The sequence below is a fragment of the Anguilla rostrata genome, chromosome 5 (assembly GCF_018555375.3).
Source record: "Anguilla rostrata isolate EN2019 chromosome 5, ASM1855537v3, whole genome shotgun sequence".
Classification (NCBI taxonomy): domain Eukaryota; kingdom Metazoa; phylum Chordata; class Actinopteri; order Anguilliformes; family Anguillidae; genus Anguilla; species Anguilla rostrata.
In genome coordinates, this window is record NC_057937.1 from 44,610,560 (window position 1) to 44,617,399 (window position 6,840).

Below are 6,840 nucleotides of genomic sequence, written 5' to 3' on the forward strand. Positions count from 1 at the left end.
GCATTTCTTGCGCAGCTGTGGGTGCCATAGTGCTGATGTGGAAAGAATAATAAAAAGTTGAAAATTGGGGAAAACAAATTAACATCAAACAGCAATGCACCTAGAATTTTGTAACGTGTAAATTTTGTAAATTTTAAAATGTGTAAGGTTGTGTGCCTCCCACGAATAGACACGAATAGAAAGATGTTCATTTTTAACTGCTTTGCACTTTACATCATGTGTTGATATGGAGAAGTCTCTTGAGCAGGCAAGCTGCTCTTTGTTCTCCTGTGTCCTCATTCCCCTCTGTTGTTTATAGGGCTCTTCCATTTTCTGATCTCTGTAGGCTGGGGTGGGAAAGCAAAACAGTGAAAGTAAAACTAAGCAGTGTGACATAGTTCAGTTTACAGATCAAATTAGCGGGGGAATTCTATCTCCGATATACTTTCTGACCTATACTCTGTTTTCTGTAGTCCTTTGTTGGGTATGGCACCACAGCATTGTGCATTTCTGACACATGATATTGGATGACACTAGCAAGAATGTGAATTCTGAAGTGCTGTCAGCTTCAGTGCCCTACTAACACACTTCAGCTTTGAACAAAGAAATACAAAATGGAAACCTCCCGGTAGCCAGTAGAAGACATTAGATATCAGACAGTGCAGTTAAAGTCAAAGAGCCTCTCACTATATAACCACTGTGATATTTGCTGGTGTTGTCTTAGATTGTGTTAGTACATCTGCAACATTGACTTTTCCTGAGCTCCTGTAATTCATCTGAATCAATTATAAAAATGCACATTTACAGTAATTGATGATTCCAAAGCTGTGGGGTGTACAGATCCAGTTGGTGTCCAAGGCTTGGATTCATTCAAAATCTGACATTGCGATTTGTCATAAAGCATTCTGTTTTCTTATCAGTAGCCTTGCCTGTCCCATTGCAATCAACGGTATACCCACTGCCTACCAAATAGATAAAACAATCTTTGGCATTTATGCCATACAATAGTTCCTGATACACAGACGGGGCAGCCACGAAACATGATTTACTTCAGCAAACGAGCAGGGACCCAGGTGTGTATGTGTGGTCCCCTTTCAGTCTCTTTTATGCCCTCATCAGAAATGTAATCAATCTGCTCCCATGTGCCATCTTGGCCTTGGTAGATGCAGGCAACTGATCTGATGTAATGAGGCCTGCAGGCTTTGAAGCCATCGGCGACATGATTGTACCCCCTATGTCTGCGATAGTAGAGCGACTTGTCAAGACAGGCATTTGGAGGTCTTCCTCTTGGAGGAGTCATTCCTGAGTTGTATGCTGAAAATGGTACAGTTCTGAAAACAGCTGTTAGGCACCAGTGTTATCTGATTATATTTTGTATCATTCTGACTGTGGTTAGTCATGTCCTCATACCAGCCTATCAAAAGAAGTTTTTTTTTTTAATACGCCATGATGGAGTCACTTCCTTCTAACAGGAATTTATGGGTACAGGAACTGGTGCATTCTTGGCCAAGGTCAGTCTACACAGCGTTTCCTCAAATTATCTGCAAAATATGCGAACAAATGCTTGTTCTCGGAAAGAACCTCTGGTTCTGTAAAGCACACTTTAATTTGCATTACTGTGTGTAGTGAAGTACAAGCCATAACATGGATATAATTTACTGTATTTGGGGTAGGTTTCCACCTCATCGCTTAATAACCGTGTGCCTTCCTTAAAGTAGTCTTGTTTCTCGTGTTAGATGCCATGGACAGGCAGTCACAAGTCATACATTTATGGCCAGGCTGCAGGTGAATGACACAAGAGATCAGTAAAACTAAGAAAACTGCCATGCTTGAATGATTTGTTTTTGCTAGTATTGCTAGTATTTGCTAGTATAACATGGGCCATTTGGCATATCTTGACAAGACTCCCCTTATGTAAGCCAAACTCAGAGCTCTTGAACTCACGCATATGGCTCAGTCATAGTTTTTTCCTGGTGTGTTGAGTTTCTTATTTGGAAGATTTGCATGGGAACTCTGCCACCTATGGCTACCACACACCATGGTGACAGACTTTTGTCAAATCTAAAGTGTGTGTGTTAATTGTAAGGATATGCATCAATGGCATTGATGATAAGACCAAGCCAAACTCATTGTTCTAACATTCTATAAATATATATCCTGAAAGGGCATGCTTGGACAGTGACAGTACTGAAGCGAGCACTGAGAATAGTACACTGTAGTTGTTGATGTTGGTGTCTCTGCTAATGTCTGGAGTTTAATAATAGGAGCTCTCTGGGTGGGTAAATGGCTTGATGGCTGTCATGCCTACTGTGAGGCCATGTTGTTGCTGTAGTCTTATTGCTATTGTTGAAAGCAGGGTGGGACTCCTTCCAGACAGACATTCCAGATTTATTTTGGACAGTGTTCTCATGCTGTTCCCAGGCAAGCCCCCCCTCCCCCCGTCAGAGCTTTCGTCATCAGCCTAAATGCAGAGCCTGGTCTGAGAACTACCAAAACAAATCACTCATAAAGGGACACCACAATGTATGGAACAGATGTCTTATCATTATACGCAACCTTTGTGTTTGGGGTTCCAAAATAATGAATTTTATTCTTTATACAAATATGTACTGTAGAGAATAGAAATGCAACAATTTTAACAATAGAGTATTTCAATAATAATTTTTCCATGGACTTATTTATTCAGGAATGATCAGTAAATGGCATTTAATTGACCAAAGCCGTATTAGTGACACACTGTATGCTGTGGAAAGGCTTGCAGTCATGAAAATGTGGACATGACCTTGATGATGTTCATGTTTTTCTGAACATGTAATCAGTTTAGGACAACACACAGCATTTAAACAGAAAGTGTCCTTAAGTAAATTCAACTAATTTTGTTAATCAAGTCATGGCTAAATCTTACACAATGGCAGTAATGAGAGAGTGAATCACAGTGTGAACAATGTTAATGAATGTGTAATATTGTAGAGGCAATGCCGCACACATTGCACCTTATTTGGTCCAAAAATAAAGCTCCAAATGAATGTGTTATACAGCTCACATCCACATCAATCCTGGGCACCTGATGGACTTTTCCTTGTGTGAGGGTGAAGGCAGACCCTTCTTGAGAGCACAGACAAGCACATGCTCTCCGCTGAACACACATGATGCCAGCTGCCGTCAAGGGAAGACGCTTCACGTGCAGCTAAAACAGATGAACTTGTGTGCAGCCGATCAATCACTGATGTGCGGTGAGATAATGGCTGACTGAAACCATCCCCTACCTAGGTGGCACTAGAGCCAATTTGCATTGCCTTGCAGAACTGCTGGCCACAGGTGGCACTAGCATGGTCCGGATTCAATACCAGACTGTGGGCTCCATCCATGTGCTTGAACAATGTCTTAAGAGGATGAGCTACCTTGTAATACACCTTTTAAAGCCCTTTTAATATTGTTGTATCTAAGCATTGCTTGTGGAAAATTGAAGACTTAATTGAAGATATAGAACTTAATTTATACAATTGTTAATTGAATAAAATTACGCCATTAGATATGTAATCTTTTGATATTGGACGTTAATGCTCATCTTTAAAGCATTATATGCTTTAAAAAGGTTTAGATAAAATTAGTACTTGAGGGCATGTTATAAGAGATGGCCAATTAGTTACTGGACACTCTTGCTCTGTTGAAACCTGTATTGTTTATGCAAACGTCAGCGGCCTTTTCTTATTTCTTTCAGGTCCTAGCCTGCGTTGACCTCTGTGTCAGTAGAGCTCTCTCCTTGTCAAGGCCATCACAGAGATTGGGGTATGTGGCAATGAATGCCTTCAACTCTGTTCTTCCTCTCTCAGTGGTCACAGGGCCATGTAGTGCTTGGTTGTTCACAGTCCAACATTTGACTCCCTAACATGTTCTCATCATTCTGTCCGCCTTGCTGCTCTCTTCTTGTTGAGCCTCCCAGTCACATGCTGCTATTGTAATGGAGCCAGCTGTGTTGTTCAGGAAAGAACCATGTAGAGTGTTTAGGCTTCAAATTAGTCTGCACAATAAGACTACTGTAGCCTTCTGGCAGTCATTCTTTACGCTATTCTTTACTATATTTACAGACACGTTAGAGTACATTATTTGACAAACATGACCTAGAAGCAGCCAGAGCTCAGGGTTCCTAATAGCAGGTAGATGCAATGCAAGCAGCAGGCATAACTTGAAGAAAATAACTGCTCCCGAGGATCAACACGAACAGACTGAAAAATTCCTTTGTTCCCCGTGCCATCAGACTGCACAACTCCAAAGTTGGAAGGGAGAGGAGGGGGTGGGGGAGGATAGGTTGGGTCTGAGGTCTGAGGAAGTAGAGTTAGGCCTGATCACCTGAACATCATCATCATCACACTGAACAGTCTCATTATTTATTGTTTACTACCTATTTAATTAAACTGGAACAACCGCTGCTATTTTATATAACCGCTGCTACTTTATTCTTTATTTATTTTCTTTATTTATTTTATGTATATTGTTACTATCTCTATGTTTGATATTTGATGTGTGATGTTTAATTTGTTAACTTTTTGACTTATGGTGCTGTACTCACTGGAAACCTGAATTTCCCTAAGGGAACTTCCCTACGGGATCAATAAAGTTTCTATCTATCTATCTATCTATATCTGGCCAGACGTATAGTCACTCCAAGCGTGAGTCCTCAAAGCTCTGGCGAAGCACTAAAGCTAATCACACTGCAAACACAGTCTGGTCCAAGACCCTGTGTCTGAGCAGCTTGATCTTAAAGTAAACATGAATTTCTTCAAAAAGATCAAGTCATCAAGAGACCCAGCGACATGTCTCCACATTGTTTGCACCTTCATGCCTCTTGCCTTCGAGCAGGTCTGTTGGAATTTGCCCCTTTCCCCATCCTAATGAATCTTATTTTGCATCCCTTCTGTCAATATAAGCAGTATTCAGTTTAATCTTATCCCACATGATCAACAGAAAGCGTATACTAAGTTTACTCTGGAATTGGTTTTTTATATGTAATGCTCTGAAGTTCTAACATAATTGAAATATAATCAAGAAAAGGGATCACATCCATGCCTGTATAAAAGTTCCCCTTCCCCTTTTCACCAGAACAGTCAGTCACACTTATCAGGCATATTAAAAGTCTGGTTCCACTGCCTAACATACCAAACTTATCAACTGTAGAGGATTTCCACATCTAGACAATGACTGCTTTGTTCTTGCCGTGACATCAGTCTGCTGGGGGAAAATTCAGATTAATCTGGTGCATTGTTTGAAATCATTGTCTTTGTAAGAACAGAGTCTGTGTGTTACAGGCTATGTTAGTACTGGATAAAAGTGACCTCATTTTCTGGTATGACAGAAAAACAGATAGTAGGGTTTTTTTGCAAACTACACAGGTACTGTACTGAATATGCCCTTTGTTTATTGGTTACAGTGCCATGTCCTGTTTATACATTGTGCTTACTCCAAGAAGAACGCAAAAATATCAGACTAGCTGAATACTCAATAAGAGATTAATTCCATTTACTGTTTGTTTTTCACATGGATTACAGAGATTATTACAAAAAGGGGAATTTAACACTCGATTCAAAAAGCCACCCCCTGACAAGATCATGACCTTATTGTACATAGGGACTTATGTTCATGCAGGGCTTGAAGGTAGAAGCTGTAAATCTGACTTAATTTTGTAAGCTGATTGACATGTTGGGAACTAAAAGCATGTTTGTTAAAAAAAGCTGGAGTCAGCTGTTCTTTGGCTTTAAAGTAGGGGTTACTACATGTCAGAGCTCAGAAGGTTGGTTTTACGGGAAAATGCAACCATGGTGCGTTCCAGGTGTATAGCATAGCCCAGCATTAACAAACAAGCCCGTTCAGGACCCACTTACATCACTGATTCCAGTATTTTGCATGAGGTCACAGCTACAGCTGATCCTGTTTATCATCCATCAACACCTGGCTGAAAACTGCCCGGCAACACTCAGAGTAAACCATACATGAGTTCACTGAGTTTAAGTTAAAAGAAACATTACCTTCATATGCAATGACAGCAGGCTAAACTGAACACATGCTACAGCCTTACAGAAATCACAAGCCCTTGGGGACAGTTCCAATTATATGGGAGCAGTCTTCCATGTGACAATGTGGGAAGATTTTCACCAGGCCTTTGAACACCATTAAAGCATTAGTTATTATATCTTCTTGCAAATTGATCAAAATTGGCACGCTAATGTTTACAGATTATTGAAATGCAAAATCATAGCTGCAGTCACAAGTACAACACATGCTGTTATTTTTTGACACGTGGGTGTTGTTGCTTTGGAACTCAATTTATGGACTTAACTGCTGTGTTTTTCTTTTCTGTTTTTGTAACATTACTTAAGTCAACTGAAAAAAATATGTAAAAAAACAAAAAGAAATAACTGAATAGTGGTCTTTCTAAATATTAGTATCTAAAATGATATATACATACAACAGCTAAATAAAATTTACGTGATTTTCTCAGTCTACTACTGTTCCTATTGCCTTGTTTTAAGCACTTATACGATGGACAAAAGTGTTTGATGTTTGATAAATTCGTATGTGTAAATTTAATGTGAATATTTCCTTATGTTTCCTAATCATAGATAGGAAACATTATTGAATAATGTTATTTAATTCTGTTTCAGAAAAGTGGTATACAAACTTGCCTACATTTTTCATATTTTAAAAATAACCTATTTTTGAAGAGTAAAATATTATATATTCCTTTTGGCAGTGTCTTCCCTAGCCTTTGAGAGGCCCAAAGCAGGATTTGATTTGAATGATGCATATATATTCTTGAATAAATCGGAAGCCTCCCTGATGGTCACAGAGCCCTAAGCAGATTTG